Here is a 21,125-nt window from a genome sequence, read left to right on the forward strand (position 1 = left end):
GGTTTCTAATTAAGTTAAGCATTGAAATTTTACAATGTCTATAGCCATTAAAAATATGATCAGAGCTACATATTCTGTCACCAGGTCCCCAGCTATCAAGCATTAACCTCTTTACCTGTGTTTCCCACACTAAGATGATTCCCAAGCTTTTAGAAATCAAATACAATAGTGAGGGGCCATGCTGGATGGATACCCAGGTACCAGGTCCACAGTGACATCCACTATGTGCCAAGGCACTATCCTAGGCTTTAGGATATATCAGTGAACAAAACAAATATCTTTTCTTTGCAAATCTTGCATCTAATAAAATGAGCTAAATAAATAATACAGATTTTTTATGAGAAGGGCTATTTTTAAAAAAAGGAACAAAAATATAGAGTAAGGCATCGGGATGGGAGTCACTTTGGATATCATGTCAGCAAAATCAAAACATCATACAAATGGATTACCTACACATATATTTCCACAAAGAATGATGTAGTCTTATAATATCTGTGTTTTGTCATCACTTTGAGATTAAACTCCACTCTGCTTTAATGACCATTGTATGATCCCGGTCCTTGTATTTAACAAATGTGCTAGAAAATTATCACATTAAATCATGTAGTAATTATTATTAGAAATGAATGGCAATCTGTTGCAGTTGTTATTGAGTTTTACTAATGATTCTGGTGAGGATCAGAAGAAGATAATGACAGGCAAGCAATTGACATTTAAGAAAATGTTTATGTACAGAATGTCTTAAGAATGTCTTTCACTTCCTCCCCAGACTTTTTTCGGGTGACCATCAACAAGGCAGTTATTTCATTTCTCTATACTGACATCTAAGTTTATGGAAGTGGAAGTGGTTGACATGTGCAGGGCCAGAATCAGCCAGAGAGAGATGATGACTCACCACTTCCTTCCCTTGGGAGTTCACCCTGAGGTCATCAGCAGACCCTGCTATCAGTTTTGCTCTCCTGAAATCCTTACTTCTCACAGCTACTCTCCAGCATATCAAATACGAAGGAAAGAACAGGAAATTTGACAAGGAATCCTTATTACCACAATCCCTGCCTTGACTTGGTCATTGCTGAAACTCACATGGGACCTGGATACTCAGGTTCTAGGTGTGGCCTCCCCTTGTGTACCAGAAGAGAAATGATGCATGATAGCTGCTCAGAGGCTGTTAAAACTCTAATTATGAAACTAGAGATTCTATTTCTAGTTTGATCGAAAGATGGTACAGTATAAGTGAATCATTTAAATTTATTAATATGATATCTGCATATTGTTTTATATTTCTTGTGTTTGCTAGAAAAATAATTCATATCTAATAGAGGTCTTCAAATTGTTGACTGAAATTCCATATGTAAAAGCTATACAGCATTTTGAGTAATATAAATACTAGAAGAGTAGAGGAAATGCTGAGGAGGAAGAAATTTGGGGGGATGGAGGCCTTGGGAAGTCTGGATCCTTTTACAGAGCAAGATTCTACAGTGAAGGAAGGCATTGTCCCTGATAACAATGATTAGCCACTGTTAGAAGTTAGCTGTGAAAGCAGTTTTCCTATATGTACACTGTAAGGATATGAAAGATACCTTCCCTGGCTACATCCATGTGTAGTTGTTGGTTTCATTGCTCTTATTGCTATTCACATTATTGATTGAATTCCCAGCAATAGGCAGTGGTTCCCTCCTGACACATTCCAGTCTGTAAAGCTGATTCATGACAACATCACTTAGGTAATCCTGGCAGCCTGTGAGGACTAAACACAGGTTTCTTTGAACTTTTGTTTCTTTGAACTTTACTATGTGGTGTAAGAGATATTAGAAATTCACATTCACAAACTTCACTTTTTCAGGAATTTCGGGAATTGTCTGGATGTTGTGATCATTGGGGTAGGTTGGAGAACACCACCAAATTCTCTACTTTATTCTAAAAGTATATTAATTACAGTCTGCTGTTCTGAGCAGTGAGGATCTTGATATGCCCAAAAAGTGAAACCAGCAGTTCCTATGACATCCACTTGTGTTACAACTTTTTTTCTGATTTGAGAGATGAAAACTTTATGAAGAGGCATTTATAGTAAGCTCTCAATTAACCACCCTAATCATGAAAATAACTCAGAATTCTTATTGGGCTTTGGCATGCCATGTGATATATGGGGGAGTAAGGTATTTAATTAGGATTTTGCTGATGATATTTAACTGCTAGTAAGAGTCATGTTTTCATGCACATGACAAGTAGTAGCAAAATGTAACATCTTAAAAATATCATCAGTGACAGAGCAACCTAATGCAGTTCACAATTTCTTATGAAGTACAAGGGGCAAGAGGTGAGAGCACATGAACTATATTCACTTCTATTCTGTATTCTACATTTTAAAATTAATTTAAAACATATAATGTGGCTTTTAGCCTCATCAATATACGCATAATGTTCTTTTACCACGTTTTTGTTTTTACCATGTTTTGGTTTCAGATTTAGAACTAAAGTTCTAAAAGTCAAAGATTCATTCCAGAGAATAAAATTGAAGTTATGTCTATCAAAGTTCTCTGTTTAAGGTACAGAATATCATAAAGTAGAGTTATATACTCAAGATTATGGTCCCTTCTGTATGTCAAGCCTGCTGTTTTAACTTCTATTACTTGCTCATATCTTTTTCTTTATCTGAATCACTTATTTAGCCATCATCTTAATTATTTCTGTCCAGAAGTCTCAGTATAAAAATTACTTTCACTAGTATATCTTCTTTGATCAATAACAGAAGATCTTTTTGCTAAGTTCTGATATACACTTAATCATGTAACATCATGCCTAATTGTTACATGCCTGAGTTTTGATTGGCATAGCTGTGCCATTTATTATTCTATGTCCATACTTCCCACCATCCTACCATAGAAATGACCCTCTGAAATCTCAGTAAGTGATGGTTTACCTGTGAGCATTCACTCTTGCATAAGCCTTCCTCGGGACAATTACTCTTTCTCTTGCCTCACTCATCAAAATTCATTTGGCCTTTGTGAAGCATTTACCTTGAGTTATTATTAAATCATTTCTCACTAATATTAGTTATGAAAAAAATGTTATTCATTTATGAGTGAAAGGATACTTAAGGAATTAAAAGAAGAAGAAGAACTTAGACATATATTGCACATAATAACAGTAATAATATCTGCAATAATAATAATAATCCTCATCATAATGACGTACACTTTAGAAACTACAGTCGTGGGCTCTATTCCAGGTGTTTCTCACATATGAAAGCTTATTTAATCTTTACTTGACTACTCTGAACCTGCTTCTCAAGCCAGGTACAAGTACCCTTCAAAAAGAAAATTCACTTAAAATGAAAAGTCCTATAAATAGATACATTGTGAAAGGCAGTGGACACTGTCACCATTAGAATTGCATCCCACAGTTCAGGATGGCCTTTGACTCCATGCTCCTTGGTCCTCACATTCCCAGTGTATTAATAATGAGCAAAGCCATAAGAAAATTACAGTATTTAAGAAGCAGGAGAGTCAACGATACAGAAACTAATTATATAATTATTTAAAATATTTCTGTACTAAGTGATGGCAAAGTGTAGACGCTTCGTTGCCTTAATATGACCCTAAAAACTATCAAAAATGTTTTAAGTTGTGTCTTATGTCAAAAGTATAATATGCATAAATTAAATGCTATACAACATAATTCACTAAAAAATTATTCATTTTGCTAGTAAAGGTAGATATATCTTTTAAATAATGTCATCATAACTTTTTTTCCACTTCAAGATTTGTATTATTTTAAATGTCTTTTACTTTCTCCATTGTAAATTATGTAAAGACATAGAACATTAACATGTTTTATCTATTTTTAAGTTAAAATTTTACCTTGAAAGTTTTTTAGGTTTGATGCATGCTTCACCTATCAGTAAGGCTTACAATAATAAGTATTAGATTTCAATAACTTACTTTTAAAAGCAATATGAATTTTATGAGAAATAGTTGTATTCAATTAAATCATGATTGTTTTCTTAACATATTATAGAGGTAACTAAATTGTCTTGCTGTTGAAGATCAAGGGCTGACCACAGAGCCAAGGTAGCCACAGTGGTCCTCTCTCACTAGTTTTCAGACACATTGCTCCAAGTTGCAGGCCTGAGTTTATTAGAAGGGATAAGAAAAGGGAACGGGGACACTATCAAGGGAAGAGTGGCTCCTCTAAACTGTAGAAGGACGGCATGCCCCTCCTGCCTTCCAGTTTTATTTTGGGGTCCTAGGGAAGTTGTCAAAGAGTCACGCTTAAGTCCACCCCTTGACTTTTGACTTGATAGCTGGATTGTATCAGACTCCCAAGTCCCCAAGAAGCACTGTAAAAATACAAGATAATTCTGGGCCACTTTGGCCCATGCTGGCCGATTCTAATGAGAACATGTTTTCTCAGATTTTGTAGTTAGGTGGAATCATTCTTATTCTGAGTTCTGGGATCTGGTCTGTGTGAGGGTCACAAAATTCCTCCTTCCAGGGTAATCTTTATTCTCCCTACCTTAGGGTGAGACTTTTTCAGTCCTCTATTTCTCCTGTATATCTCCAGATAACAATTCACATCAAGAAAACAAAACGACATGACTGCCTTCTCTATTTCTATGAATAGTGTCATTGGAATTTTAAAATTAATTCCATTAAATCTGTAATGGCGCTTTTGGTAGGATGGCAAATTTGACAATATTTATTCTGCCTATCCAAGAACATGGGAGATCATTCCATCTTCTAAGGTCTTCTTCAATTTCTCTCTTTAGTGGTCTATAGTTTTCATTGTAGAGGTCTTTCATCTCTTTTGTTAGACTGATTTGCTCTGGCTAGGGTTTCAAGGATGAGGTTGAATAGAAGTGGTAAAAGAGGGCATCCCAGTTTTGTTCAATCTTTTAGAGAGAAGGCTTTCCCATGTGATATGCTGAAGAACAGCTGGGAGAACTAAGACTTCAGGAGAGCAAAACTGAAAGCAGAGTCTGGTGACAGCCTCAGAGTGAACTCCCAAGGGAAGAAAGTGGCCTCTGTGTGTCCTCATCTCACCCTGGCCCTGCACTTGTCAACCACTTCCACTTCCAGAAACTTAGAAATCAGTATAGAGAAATGAAATAGCTGCCTTGGTGATGATCATCCGAAAGTTCTATACAGATTCAGTGCATTTCCCACTTAGGCATCAGACCAAGAGATGCTGTGCCTAACAGAAGAAACAGTAAGCTTAAATCTCCATCATGTCAGCTTAGGAACTGAATTCCTTAAGAAATCTCCTAAAGCACAAGAAGTAAAATCAAGACTCAAACTAAAAAGCTTCTTCACAGCAAAGGAAACAATGAAGAATATGAAGAGAGAGTCTACAGAATGGGAGAGAATCTTTCCACCTGCACATCATATAGAGCATTAATATCCAGGATATATAAAGAATTTAACACCAAAAAAACACCTAAATAAACCAATCAATAAATGGGCTAAGGAACTGAACAGACACTTCACAGAAGAAATATGATCAGTCAACAAACATGAAAATATGTTGAACAACTCCAGTTAATTAGTCAGAGAAATTCAAATTAAAACTCCACTGAAATTTCATCTCACTCTAGTCAGAATGGCAGCTATTAAGAATACAACTAACAGTAAATGTTGGCAAGGATGTTCAATATTGTTAAGGTCTGTAAACAAGTCAGGATGGCGCCTGGCATTTTGCCAGAGAAATGTTAGAGTTCGTAAACAAGTCTGGATGGTGCCTGGCAAAAGGCCAGAGGGAGTGGTTTGAGAAGTAACAAAAGCGAGCCATTAAGTGTCGAGATTTCTTATTGGTTGACTGCTGTATCTAGCTTATGTAAATTAGATAAGCTGTGTGGAATGTATAAATACGGCTCCTGTCCTACAATAAACGGCCTCCACTCCTGCTGTATCAACGTACACAAGTTGTTCGTCACCCCCCAGCTAGTTTGCTGCAGCCAGACTGCGGCACAATATGATCTTACCTTTGGGTTTGCCATATAGTCTTTAGAATGCCATGGTAGGTGCCTTCTATCCCTAGGTTCCCCAGTGTTTTTAAGATTCAGTCATACATTGCTGGTGGGACTGCAAATTGGTGCAACTACTCTGGAAAGCAATATGGAAATTCCTCAGAAAACTTGGGATGGAACCACCATTTGACCCAGTTATCCCACTTCTTGGCATATACCTGAAGGACTTAAAATCAGTATACTCTAGTGACGTGGCCACTACAATGTTTATAGTAGCTCAATTCACAATAGCTAAGCTATGAAACCAACCTAGGTGCCTTCCAACAGATGAATGGATAAAGAAAATGTTGTACATATACACAATGGACTATTAGTCATAAAGAGAAATTAAATTATGACATTTGCTGGTAAATCTATAGAACTGGAGACTAATATGTCAAGTGAAATAAATCAATCCTGAAAAACCAAAGGTTGAATATTTTTTTCTGATATGCATATGCTAACACATAATAGGGGATGGAATGGAAGTTCACTGTATTAGACAAAGGGAAATGAAGGGCAGGGAAGGTGGGTGAGGGATGAGACTAGGAAAGAAAGTAGAATGAATTGTACATAACTTTCCTATGTTTATATATGAATACAGGATCAGTGTAACTCCACATCATGTACAACCACAAGAATGGGAAGTTATACTCCTTGCATGTATAATATTTCTAAATACATTCTACTGTTATGTACAACTAAAAAGAACAAATTTAAAAATAGGAAACAAAACTACTGACCAATATCCCTAATGAAATAGATGCAAAAATCCTTTAAAAATATTAACAAAATACATTAAGAAATGTATAAAAAAGATAGTACATTATAATCAAGTGGCTTTCATCCCAGGGATATGAGGCTGGTTCATTATACACAAATTAGTAAATGTAATTTCACCCATTTACATAAAATAGGAACAAGAATCATATGATTATCTTAATAGGTGCAGAAAAGGCTTCTGATAAAATTCAACAGGCATTCATGTTAAAAACACTGGGGAACCTACCATGGCATTCTAAAGGCTATATGGCAAACCCAAAGGTAAGATCATATTGAACAGAGAGAAACTGAAACATTTTCTCTAAAACCAGGAACAAGACAAGGATGTTCACTGTCACAAATCATATTCACTATAGCCCTTAAAACATTAGCTAAAGCATTCAGGCAAGAAAGGGAAATAAAAAGAGTACAAATGGGAAAAGAAGAAGTCAAATAATTTGTTTGTTGATGTCATGATCCTATATCAGGAAGACCTGAAAACACTCCACCAAAAGACTTCTAAAGCTGATGATGAATTCAGCAAGGTAACAGGATACAAGAGCAACATTCACATGTCAAGATTTTTCTGTGCTACAACATTGATCATACTGAGAAATAAACCAAGACGTCTATACCACTCACAATAACCAGAAAAGAAAAACAAAATACTTGGGAGTTAATATAACTTAGGAGGTGAAAGATCTCCACAGTGAAAATTATAGAACACTGAAGGAAAAAAAAGTTGAAGAAGTCCTTAGAAAATGAAAAGACCTCCCATGTTCGTGGAGAGGCAGAATTAATAAAATGGCCACATTTTATTAATTGTATAATTGTAATTAATAAAATGGAAGAATTAATAAAATGGTCACATTACCAAAAGATTATAAAGACTGAATGCTGTCCCCACCAAAATACCAATGATACTCTTCACAGAACTAGAAAAAATAGTCCTAAAATTCATTCGAAAGAATAAGGGACCGACGATGGCCAAAGCAATACTGAGCAAGAGAGGGGATGCAGAAGGCACCACAATACCTTATCTCAAATTATACTACAGAGCTGTATTAACAAAAACCATGTTATTGGCATCAAGTCAACATGAAGACCAATGGAATAGAATGGAAGACATTGACAAATCTACACAAAGGTATCAAAAATGTATGTGGGAAAGACAGTTTTGTAACAAAATGGGAAAACTGGATATCCTTAGGTAGAAGAATGAAAATAGATTCCTGTCTCTAACCCTGCATGAAAGTCAAATCAAATGAGTCAAGCTTTAGGAGTTAGAACAGAAACTTTGCAAGAAGAAAACAGAGTCAACTCCATCATTTACATGCAGGCACTAACTTCCTTAACAAGACACCTAGAGCTCAAGAAATAAAACCAAGAATCAATAAGTGGGATCCAATTAAACTAAAAAGGAAATGATTATAAGTGTGAAGAGAGAGCCTACAGAATGGGAGAAAATATTTTTCAGCTACTCCTCTGACAGGGGATTAGTATCGAAAATATATAAAAAACTCACAAACACTTAATACCAAAAAATAAGTAACCCAATCAATAAATCTTCAATGAACTAAATAGACCTTCTTCAAAGAAGAAACAATATGGCCAATAAATATTTGAAAAAAATGTTCAACATATCTAGCAATCAGGAAAATGCAAATCAAAACCACACTAAGATTTATCTCACTCCAGTCATAATAGCAATTATCAAAAATTTAAATAACAGTAAATGCTGGCAAGGATGTCACAGGGAAAGTTTCATTCACACATTTTTGGTGGAATTGCAAATTAGTACAACCACTCTGGAAAGCAGTATGGACATTCCTTAAAAAACTAGGAATGAAGTCACCATATGACCCAGCTATCCCACTCATTGAATTTATTCAAAAGAACTAAAATCAGAATACTATAGTAATACAGTCACACCAATGTTTACAGTAGCACAATTCACAATAGTCAAGTTATAGAAACAGCCCAGATGCCCATCAACAGATGAACAGATTAAGAAAATGTGGTGGATATACACAATGGAATATTACTCAGCCACAAAGAAGAATGAAATTATGGCATTTGCCAGTAAATGGGTGGAACTGGAGAACATCATGCTGAGTTAAATAAGTCAAATTCAGAAAGTCAAAGATCAAATGTTTTCTTCTCTTGGGGAAACTAGTACAAAATAAGGGAGGAAATGAAGGGGATTGAATATCATGAAAATATATGGAAGATTTATATAAGGAGACTGAGGCGAAGGGAGGACAGACAGGAAAGCAGAAGAAATGCAGAATGAGTTTGGCAAAATTCTGCTATGGGCATGTGTAAATATACCACAGTGAACTCCATCCCACAGTGAACTCTGATGTACTAATCAAAAATGACTAAATAAATGAATGAAAGGAAGACCAGTGGAGTAAAGAGGATAGGAGGAAGGAGGAGGGTCAGGAAATGGGGAGGGCGCCAGGGACTGAAGTGGAGTAAATCAAACTTTATGCATGTATGATTTTAAACCCAATCGTAATGTATAAGTCTAATGTACTAATAAGAAAGTACGAAAGTAAATGCCAGGGAAAGCTTCTTTGAAAAGCCACAGTGTTTATCCCTTTATGGTCACTCAACTATGTAACTAATCATTTCCTTTCGTTATGATCACCAGGATGCAATTTTATAAAGTGCAAAGGGAACTTGTTTCTGCTTGTGTCCATTCCAATGTGCTCCCTCATGGCAGCTTTCCAGTCTAAGTTGTCGTCCATTTTCTGCTTATCATACTTCAGCTTACTTCAACGGCTTCATGGATGCTTAGTGATAATAAATACAGAAAAAGATACTATATGTGTGTTTATTTCTATGTATCTTATATAAAAGAATATTTCCTAAAGGAACTTGCACGCAATGCTCAGGGCCTGGAACAAGATGCCCAATAAACATTTGTTACTATGAATCAGTATTTTTATTTGTAAAAGGAGTGACCTTTTACATTTCGATTACTAAGAAAGCAAATGAAATGAGACCACATTATAGATACATAGATATACATTTTTTTTCCTTAACTGATAAGACTTATAATCTAATTTTTGGTCTTATATTTTTCTGTACTTGAACTTTCTCAATATTATTTTTAATATAAGTTGCAACATGCAGTTCATTTTAAAAGTTAATTATGAAAATTCAATTATTTACAGAAAAATTACAAAAGGGAACCCCATATCTCTTTAGCAAACCACCCAGAGTTATAGAAAAATGTTATGTCCTGGGAATAAGAAAAAAATATATTTCTTATTTTAAAAGGCAACACTTCAAAATATTATTGCGAACAAGCTTCTCCTTTACGTGTAGTAACTCCCTGCACAGTAAGTTTTTATCTAGACCTTATCAATATTTATCTTCGCACATTGGAGATAATCACCAGGTCTACCTTTAAAAGCCTGCCCATAACACACTAAAGAACTGGAATCATTTTCACCACCAAATTGTTTTCTGACAATATTCTGAATTCAGTTTATATTTCAAACTCACTTTTGAATGAAACTGCCAGTGGCTACAAATGTAATAATAACTTAGACTCTTCACTTGTGCCTGCAAGTGACCAACGGGCAACTAAATGCAGGATAAAAAGTTTGGCATCTCTGCCTCTATTTTCTGTGTTCTTTGCTCTGAGTCAGTCACCTTAGATTCCAGTAATAACAAATCTGATCAATAAAATTCTTGTGATGAGTGGAAATGGCCCCTGGGCAACAGCCACTTTCTTATCTCAGACAAGTCCAGTCTGACCAATCCTGAGATAATGACTGATCTGACCATGGTTTGACCAAGATATTTTGATTATGGCTCCCCATGTCTATATAATCCACAAGCTCATGCATTACCCCCAAAGACAGGGCTAGAAATGTTAGTCCCCTGTGTCTTCCAAGTGTAACTCTACTGATTAAAGTTTCTATCTGGCTTTCCACCATTACTCTTTCCATTGGTTGATAGGGCCAGACTATTCTTTGTTGGGACCCCCCCCCCCATCTCCAGAGTATGGCCTCTGGCCTAGGACTCCAGAAATACAAAAATCAAGTCTTTGCATTTAGTAGTGTGCTCTTTTCTAACAAAATGTACATACAGTACACACCCACCTTTCCTGCCACACAAATTTACTCACTGGCCAAATTGCAGTTTAGGTGACCAAGGGCTGTGGTCTCAAGACACATGCGCTCAAAGGCAGATCATTAACAATATAGTCCTTGACCTCTGTGTTGAGAGGAGTCACCTGGACCTTCCACACAGCTCCAACAAGCAGCTTCCTTCTGATCATGATGTCAATCATTTGTGCTGTGCAATTCCTAAAGAGCTTTTTCCAAACACCCTCTCCAGACTGCCTCCTTCCTGAGTCTCCCTAACACCATCAGGGATCCCCATGAAAAACAGCACCCTTAAGAGTATGTGAATAGAAGATCTGAAGGGGACAATGAGATATTCAGCACCCCTCCCCCCCCAAAAGGAGATATATTCCAAGAATCTTCCAAGAGCCTGTCGTCTACTAAAAATATCGTAAAGGTTCTTGGCTACTCGCTTTTTCAAACCAACTTGTGGACATCAAAAACCAGAGGCAGGGCTGGGAGTGTAGTTCAGTGATAGAGCACTTGCCTAGCATGTAGGAGGTCCTTGGTCCAATCCCCAGTACTGCAACACCACCACCATCACCACCCCGCCCCCTAAAAAAAAAGAAAAGAAAAAGAAAAAAGCATTAGGGCCGGATGCCTTCATGCCTTCCCCATAATAACTCTCAGGATAAATTACATAAAAGAATGAAGAATGAAACTGTTAGGGGATCCCCGCAAAAGGCTAAAGGCAAACTCCCAGATCCTTTAACTTGTTCAGTATGATTTGTGCTTTCCTCCACCCCCACCTATGTTCTCTTAATAGCTGCAGCAGCTCATTTGAACCACAAGTTTGGTTATACTGGACCTGGGTCCAGTGGGACTGCAAATGCTCCTCCCTCAAGGTCTGTCTGCCCAGCACAAGGAAACATCCTATGAAAATGGATGCCAGTGAAAATTCCTAGACTCCACAGAGCCCATTCTTGCAACCCCTACTGACTTTTTCCTTGTTCCAAGAGCGGGTCTGACCAGCACTCTGGGTCAGAGCTGTTTCTCCTTTCTGCCTCCAGCAGAGGCCCCAGTACAGCCTCCTGTGCATCAGTGCTCACTTGATTCGCTTTCGGTTTTACCAACAAGTCTCCGGCATCATACCTACCTTCTCCCTTCCCTCCTGCGCTCTGGGGACACGGTCTGTGCGCACCCAGGTCACCGCCCGCAGCCGTGGCAGAGCCCTTCCCGGGAGGACCCCACCGGGCCGCGGCGCTGCTGGCGGGCACTCGCCGCGAGGGGCGCCTGGGCAAGCTTCTGGCTGCTGGCTCAGGGCTGCGGACTGAGAGTCCAGCGGCGAGGAGGCGGCTTCACCACGGGCTGCGGAGCCAGGGAGCGGATGGAGGCCACTCCCTGGAGGGCTGGCTTCCTTGGGTCGGCGAGGTAGGGGAATCCGAAGGGGTTGCATGGCCGGTCAGGATGCAATAAGCGGTCCCGAGAGCCTGGGTCATGGAGAAGAATGTCGCAGAGCACACAGGGACAACGCAAAAACTCCCTGTTTTTACAGAGGGAAAGGAAAAACTCACAGAAAAAATGGATACATGATTGCAACAGGGCGGGACAGCACAGCATGTGAAACTGATTTAACAGTCACATTTTTATTACATTTTACAGTGCGCATGCCTTCTCTTAAATTTCTTTACTTGGCTTCATAAAAGTCCTAAATGTTATTATGCTAATTTTCTAGAAAACAGAATTCAAGTTCAGGAGAGTTAACAGCTAGCCAACATCCCAAGACACCAAGACCCTTTGTCATGAACCACAGAGGCAATAAATAATTCAGCCTCCAGCAAAGATGAAACTCCTATGCAAATCATCCGACTCCAAATCTAGGGGACTCTGAGCTGCCGCCTACATGGAGTAGCTGGCTACTGGAATATATAGAACTGAGCCCAAGTAAGGGCTTCTCACTTTCGAGATAGCCTATATTCTCCTTCGAATGGGTGCCTGCCTTCCTAAGTAAACCTGTCTATGCCTTTGTGTGGTTCACGCTGAAATTCTTTTGTGACACACATGCCAGGAACTCCGCTGGCCCTGAGTTGAGGTCTGCCTCTCTTCTGGGAACCCCTCAGATCCCTTTCCAAGGACACCTCTTCTCTGTGACAGAACTGTCACTTAAAGACATCTGGGACAGTGCAGAGCCTGGCAAAGGGCCAGACCCTGATGACAGAGTTCTTGTTTGCTCATTAAATGTCGGCATTGTTTCTGAGTGTGCAGCAGCTGGTGAGGCACACCCAAAGAAGCTGTTGCTTCCTCTGAGTGAAGCAGGGAAGCCAACACAGATCCTGAGAATTTCAAAACCAAAAGTCAATATTGGGTCTTAAGCACAATGGGAAAATATATTTTAAAAAAAATCAGTGGTTAAAGTTCCTGTATTTATATATAACTATGCCATATTTAGAAGTCAACAAATTTAAAATCCAAAGTGCATTCTAATTCACAATAAGTGGAAGCATTCAAGTTAATCACTCAGTTGGGGTTGCAAGACTTTACTCCTCACCCTTTCATGTCAGCCATGTCCCAACAATTGACTCTGGAATCACAAGAATCTGCATAAGGTATCGTACCTTCCCATGCTGTACCTGCATCCCACATTTGGTGGGAGTTGGGCGGGCAGCACACTCCCTGTGTTTAACAGGGGTCTCTTTCACGTCTCAGAGCTTCACTTTATGTTCTGAATGTAACCTTCCTGCTGGAATACTGACAGCTTATATGTTAGCAGATTTTTTTCTTTCTTTCTTTCTTCTACTCTCTCTTTCCTTCCCAAACTGCATACAAAACAAGATTTACATTCTTCCCATCCTAAACTGAGTTATCTGCCCATTCTTTTACTGCCCACCTGAACAAAGAAACTCCAGACCTGAAACTGGGAAAACAGCTCTCTGAAGGAAAAGGTGAACATTAATTACATCTACTGATAATATCTGTAAAACAGTCCCGTATTTCCCATTATAAAGCCCTCTGTTCCCCTTAGCATCTGGAATGGCAGCCTGTGTGACATGACTCCTTTGCCTTTCTCCTTTGCCAGCGAAGCAATAAAACTTGTTTTTCCTTTTTCTCTAAACTTTTTCTCATTATTGAATCAGGACCAAGCTTTCGGTATCACTTGAGGACACTATGAATTTCTCTCTTGAAGGAAAAGGTGACCCCTTGCTCATCTTCCTGGTCAGTACAAGTTCAATGAATGTGAATGAGTTAGAATTCAGTGCCTTGAACTCAAGTACTACATAGTTTGAGAAGTGGGGGGCCAATTAACTGTTGAAGAAGACTGTTCTTGTCCTAACTTCTTTGGGTCCTAGGATGGATGAGAGGTGAGGGAAGCTAACTAGGGGAAAAGAAAATCATTCTTACTTCTCCTGATACATTGCACACATTGTATGTATTTATATATTTTTTACTTAATTATTTGCTTGTGACAAACCTGCTAAACTCATAAGTTGAGATGACTATTTCCTGTTCATAAACTTTGTAAATTATCTATATATTTGAAAGGGGGAGTAGACTACATGAAAGAGAGATTTAATAATTAGCATTTAATCAAAAAATAATTTTTATTGGTTCTTTTTAGTTATACACGACTGTAGAGTCCATTTTGTGGAATAAAAGGACCTCATTTTTGTGGATGTACATGCTGGTGAGATTCCTTGTGGTATATGCATATATGTACATAGGAAAATTATGTTAGATTCATTCCACTGTCTGTTTTTCTATCCCTACTACCTTCCTTTTATTCCCCTTTGTCTAATTTACTGAACTTCTATTCTTCCCTTCCCCCTTTTTGTGAGTTATCTCCAACATATCAGTGAAAACATTCAACCTTTGGGTTTGGGATATTGGCTTATTTCACTTAGCACGATAGTCTCCAGTTCATCCATTTACAGGCAAGTGTCATAAAGTCATTCTTCTTAATGTCTGAGCAATACTTCATCGTGTATATAGACAAAATTTCTTGATCCATTCATCTGTTGAAGGGCAACTACTTTGGCTCCATAGCTTAGTTATTGTGAATTGTGCTGCTATAAACATTGATGTGGCTGTGTCACTGTAGTATCCTGATTTTAAGTCCTTTGGATACTTACCAAGGAGTGGGATAGCTGAGTCAAATGGTCATTCCATTCCTAGTTTTTTGAGGAATTTTCATACTGTTTTCCAGAGTAATTGCACCAATTTGCAATCCCACCAACCATGTTTGAGTGTACACTTTTCCCCATATCTTCACCAGCATTTATTGTTATATATATTCTTGATAATTGTCATTTTGACTGGAGTGAGATTAAATCTCAATGTTGTTTCAATTTGCACTTCTCTAATTGCTAGAGAGGTGTTGGACACAAAAATAATTCAATACATGGCATAGTCTGCGTTTTTTTGATTTCTGAATATTTTTATAATATTTTATTAAATATTAATAATCTGCTGAGTTCTTAGCATGGTGGTCCAAAGAAATGTAAAACATATTTCATCTCCTTGAAGCTTTTTATCAGGTAATTATAGGAATTTCACCATATTACAACTATGATCATTAGATTCCAGCATAAGACCATACTTGATAAAGTGCTGAAATTTGTAGTAGATGTGTTGTAGCAGCCCAGTTATGGAAGAAAAAGCACCATTAGAGGACATTCATAAGTGTTTGGTGGTGCCTTGCACTATATGAATTTTAGTTCTTTTTGTTTATGCAACAGCAAATCCTGTGGTATAGCTAATTATCCCATCTTACAGAGGAGAAAACTGAAGAGCATAATGTTGAAGCCACCTGCCAGGTGACGTGGGCAATAAGGAGCATGACCAAGAGTCAAACCCTGATTTCCTTTTACCTGTGCTGTTAGGGTTTGGATCTTAAATGTCTTCAAAAAGTTTGTGTGTTAAACGGTTGGTCCCTAACTGATAGAACTTGTCAACTATATGTCATGTTTTCTTTATCCATGAATCAGTCGATGGACACTGGTTGGTTCCATATCTTGGCTACTGTAAATAATGCTACAATAGACATAAGAGAGCAGAGGTCTCTTTAATATTCTGATTTCATTTTCTTTGTATGAGCCAGTGATCTCATACTGGCTCATCCAAGAGTTCTATTTTTAGTGGTTTAGAGAACCTCCCTATAAAGTATAAGTATTTAAAGTATGAGCTAGTGCAGCAGATTTCTGTCTGGCTGAAAGCCCATCCTTCTCAAATGTATTTTTTTTTGTATTAATACATGTGCATATTTACAGATTTTTTGTGTACATGAGTATGCATGAGTATGCATATAACTTGTATTTAAGAAACAATACTTTTTAATTATTGTAATTATTATAGAGACATGGGCCACCCTCTCAGGCTGTCTCAGGGTGGGTCTGGGATCTCTGCCTCTGGGAAGTCACTGTGGCAGAGCTGCCTTCTAAGCTCTGCAGAGCGCATTCTGTCAGGTCATCTAGATCCTTTCCTGAAGAACTGAGTCACCCAGAACACACATTTGCTAATGTACAAGGGAGGAAATAGCTTTTCAGTGACCAAATTCTTTTCTACCTCTAGTGTACACTTTTTTAATATGAGGCCCTATAAGATACAAAATTGGTAAAAATCAGGAAATTAAGAGGAAAGGAACTAAAAATCATGAAAGATATTTGTTACAGATTGAGAGTGATTATGCTTTCCTGTGCTGCTTTTTCTAGTTCCTGCACAGCATGAGCATGCCCTTAACCAATATTTTACTTCACCTGATTTCATTTATAAGAGTGTTTTTAATCACTTCTCTATGCTCGCCCCTGTTCATATCTGCATTACTTAATTTCTCCCTTGCTGCCCCTGACACATGCAGGCAGCTGAACGTAAGGTAGCTGGTGTGAATTTCTAGGGACACCAAATAAAACACAGACACACACTCTACCTTTAAACAAGCTTCAGGATGGCTTCTCCACTCTCGGCCTCAGGCTCCCCAAATGGGAGAGCAAGAGAGTGTCATGAGAGGCTGGCCAGAGAGAGCCAGCACGTTCAGAAATGGGCTTTTATTGGGGGGGGGGGAACCCTTGTTCTTAGAAAGTTCCATCTGAAAAAGGTCAAAAGGGGCAAGGTTACAAGGGTCAGGTGAGTGTAATTCAACCCAAGGCCTGTCATCTACATCTGAAGACACACCTTCAACTTCCTGAACCAGGACAACCCCCAGGTTCCCAAGTCGCTAAGAAATGTAGTGATGGTCAAAGCCTTTCGCTTCAGGATGGAAGGCGCAAGTCATTCGGAGTGGCTCCCCACAATCCCTCACAAAACACCTCTAAGATAGGAACTGGGCATTTTATATGGAAGAAAGAGGCCAAACAGTGGGGCACCAGGAGGGCGTGTTCACTTTTAGTTGCAATTTTCACTGTGCCTCTCAAATCATACAGTCCCTGATTTCAGTTACCAGGGAAGGTAGTCAGGGGAACTCAGGCTGATGGCACAGGCTTCCTGGACAGGCAGATCTGGTGTGGGTTCTGAACTCTGCCATCAAAAGCTTTGAGATTAAATTGACCTCCAGTTAGTTTCAGGATCCTTGCTCAAAAATGGGGCTAAAAATGGATGAGAATTCAGTAAGGAAATACTTATGAAATGGGATGAAAAGCATGTTTCTCATCTTGATAAGAATGATCTATTTATATACCTTATCTTACCAAGAAGGGATTGTGTTTGTAATTGCCACAGGTATGCTACTGACTTTATCTGTTCTCTTTTTTATTTGGTTTGTTTTTTGATTAGTTGCATTTATAAAAGTGAAAAGGATTACAATGGGAGTAGTCACTGGGGAGTAATTAAAATTTAGAGTTGATCTGACTATCACCTAGATTGTCAAGAAACAGAGTTTCCCAGATTGCTGGGCACAGGAAAAATATCTGACTGGAACTAGAAACCAGGGCAACTTTTAATTGTGAGTTTTCAGTGTTCAAGACCAACAGTAGCCTAGTAAGTATGGACAGGTGTGTCCCGAGGGCACACAACCTCCCATTTCTGGCAAATGTCTGTACATCCTCTTCTAGTGATAAGCCAAGAAACCCTTGCCCGCAGCTGAATAAATGAAGGTACCCCAAATCCAGGTCAGTAGCAAAGCAGGGATAAAAAGGCTTAGTGGGACAAAGCGATTTGGGAAAGAGAGTTAAAATCCTAGAATATTATGATTTGGGAAGAATATAAATCTGTCCAACTTCATTCCAATTCTAGGATCTTTCAGAAAAAGCACTGACATTTTCTAATCTCTAACCATCATAAGGATGATCACAGCTACATGCTCCATCACCAAGACCCTCAGCTACCAAACCTTGACTCCTTTCCCAGTGTATCCTTCACTCAGCTGACTCCCAAGGTATTAGAACTCAAGCACAGTAGTGACAGGACAAGAGTGACGGATACCAAGGTGCCATCAAACATGTACCAGGTCCACAATGACACCTACTATGTGCAAAGGTACTGTTCTAGGCTTTGGGGGACACTTCAGTGAACAAAACAAATACCTTGTCCTTATGGAACGTGTATTGCATTAAAAAATGAGCAAAATAAATAAAAAAATATAACCCTCTCTGTAAGAGGTTCTATTTTTAAAAAGGAAAGAAAAAAGGTACAAAAGTTTAGAACAAGGCAACAAGGATTGGAGTTCACTTTGGATGTCATCTCAGCAACACCCTAATGTCATACATGTGGACTACCTGCACATTGATTTCCGCAAAGAAGAAGGATATGTTCTCATAACATCTATATTTTGTCAGCACTTTGGGGGTTAAATTCCACTCTGTTTTTAAGAGTGTTTTTCTAGTCCTTTTATTTAACAACTTTTGCTGAAAAAATTACCACATTAAATCATGTAATAATTATTACTAGAAGTGAATGCCAATTATGGTAATTTTTATTGAACTTTTGCTAATGATTCCAGTGAGAATCAGAAGATGATAGTGACAAGAAAGCAACTGAAATTTTAGAATATGTCTATCTATATAGAATATCTTGAGATTGTCTTTTGCTTCCTCCCCAGAATTTTAGATGACTTGACACACTAAGGCCACTTGTTTCCATTTGAGTTTGCACTGAGGCTGTCATGTCACCAGATTCTGCTTTCAATATGGATCACCTGAAATCACCTTAATGGGCTACTCTCTAGCACTTTAAGATGAGACAAAGGAGGTCTGACAAAGAAGAGACATTTTTTTTATTGCCATTGTCCCCACCTTTATTTGGTGTTTCTTAACTTTCCATTGTCGAGACCAAAATACATGACAAAAACAGTTCAGAGGTGGAAAGGGGTTTTTGTTGTTGTTTGTTTTGTGGGTTTTGTTTTCTCAGTTTCCAAAGATTCAGTCTCTGGTCAGCCAGCTCTATTGCTCTGGGCCTGAGGTGAGGCAGAACATCATGGAAGAAGAGTATGGCAGAGGAAAGCAGTTCAGCTCATGGCAGTCAGAAAACAGCAAAATACACAGAGGAAGAAACTGGGAGAAGATGAGTCCTTCCAGGGTATGCCCCCAGAGACTCACTTCCCCCAACCTAGTCTCACATCTCAGTGGTACATTTTATTATCAATGGACCCATCCAGTTGATGGAAGTTATGTTTTGGATAAGGGTGACCACTGAAAACTCACGATTAGATTTTGAGAACTCTAACGTAATGAGAAGATTAATCCATTTGAGAGGTTATTTAAAAGACTACTGTATTGGGTGATAACTATATGCAGATAAGGTATGGTTGGAAGAGGTCAGATGTGGCAGGAGGAAGTAGATCACTGGCAGTGTGCCTTTGGGGTTTATATTTTGTCCCTGACACTCACTTTCTCAATATAATTTCTGTTTTCCCTGAGATGATCAGCTTTCTTCTATCACACCCTTCTGCCAAGAGTCTCTGCCTCACCTTGGGCCTGGAGCAATAGGGTCAACTGACCATAGACTGAGACCGCCGAAACTATGAGTGCAAATAAACCTTTCCTCCTCTAAGTGGTTCTTGTCAGATATTTTGGTCACAGTGATGAAAAACTGACTAACACAATGGATTAACCCACGGATTAGAGTCCCATGATGCAATCATTGCCCCAAAGCCCCCACCTCTGAATCTTCCTGCATTGTGAAATATGATTTCAAATTGAATCTTTGGGGGGACATTCCAATCCATATACTTCATTATTGCTGGAGCATGCATGGGTACTGGAAGCTCAGGTTCTAGGTGTGGCCACTCTTCCTGTACCAGAGAAGACAGTGATGCCTAATAGCTGACTAGAGTCTTTTAAATGTGTAAAATAGTAGAGCTAGAGATTATCTTTCTATTTTGATAGGAAGATGGGACAATTTTCCTAATGTGACACCGATAAAATTGTATATTGGCAAGAAAAATTCTCAGCTCAATTATACGAAAGCACTATGATCTTTCGTGCCGTCAGTTTGAGTGCAAAACATGGATGTGACTTATTTTAGACAATAGGCATTTATTGTATACCTTTGAAACCATTAGGCCTAGGGATGGGGTGAAGAAGTGATTAGAGGCAAACTGTTTATAGTAGGTGTTACCTATGGAATGAATGAATGAATGACCAGGAATGACTCAGTCATGTATTACAAAATTTATATCCTAATTCTCAACCAGATTATACACATTTGAGTGCACAGTTTATATTTTCTGAGGTTCTTCACATTGCTTTGTAAAATAACTTGTATCTAATAAAAGACTAAGACATGTTTATTCAATAACATTTCATTTAATAAATTGTATAGAAATTTGAGCAGTATAAATACTAGAACAATAGAAGGAAGTCTGAGGAGGAAGATTGTCCTTTGGGATGGGAAGCCTTGGGATGTCTGGTTCCTTTTACAGAACAAGATTCTATAAACATGAAGATATTGGCCATGATAAAAATGATTTGCCATTAGCTTGAGGTTAGCCATGATTACCTTAAAATGAAGATAAAGACAAGATATATATCTTTCCCTAGCTACATTCATGAGGTGTTGTTACTGCTGTTGCTGCTGTTGTTGTGATTTTAATTTTTTTTTTTGTAATTCAAGTTATTGGTTGAATTCCCAGCAACAGGCAACAACAATTACAATCTGTAAAGCTGAACCTCTCCTTCACCACTTTTGAGTTCTTCCTTTCAAACTGTGAGATTATCTTTTGTCCTTATCCTGCACTCTGTGCTAAAAGAGATAAGAAATTCACAGAGTATACTCTTTCAGGAATTTCTAGATGACATAATCATTGTGGTAGGGTGGAATGCATCAAATTCCTTAATTCTATTTTAAAAGCA

The 21,125-nt window shown here is 38.3% G+C and overlaps 1 protein-coding gene across 3 annotated transcripts in view; it reads right to left on the reverse strand.

The window, feature by feature from the left end:
- The window catches only part of LOC113175391 (broad substrate specificity ATP-binding cassette transporter ABCG2-like), an 85,473-nt gene that overhangs the window by 43,699 nt on the left and 20,649 nt on the right, over positions 1-21,125 (reverse strand). The window contains exons 1-2 of one of the 3 annotated variants that reach the window (XM_077803242.1): positions 12,005-12,216; positions 11,396-11,463 (exon numbers count right to left, since the gene is read on the reverse strand). The exons of 1 other annotated variant lie outside the window; for it this stretch is intronic. The gene's annotated coding sequence lies outside the window, so the exon portion shown is untranslated. Of the gene's footprint in view, positions 1-11,395; positions 11,464-12,004; positions 12,217-21,125 lie in introns of those variants that run through there. One more of the 3 variants, XM_026379664.2, reaches the window with a different exon arrangement.

This window comes from Urocitellus parryii, chromosome 10 (genome assembly GCF_045843805.1).
Source record: "Urocitellus parryii isolate mUroPar1 chromosome 10, mUroPar1.hap1, whole genome shotgun sequence".
NCBI classification, from domain to species: Eukaryota; Metazoa; Chordata; class Mammalia; order Rodentia; family Sciuridae; genus Urocitellus; species Urocitellus parryii.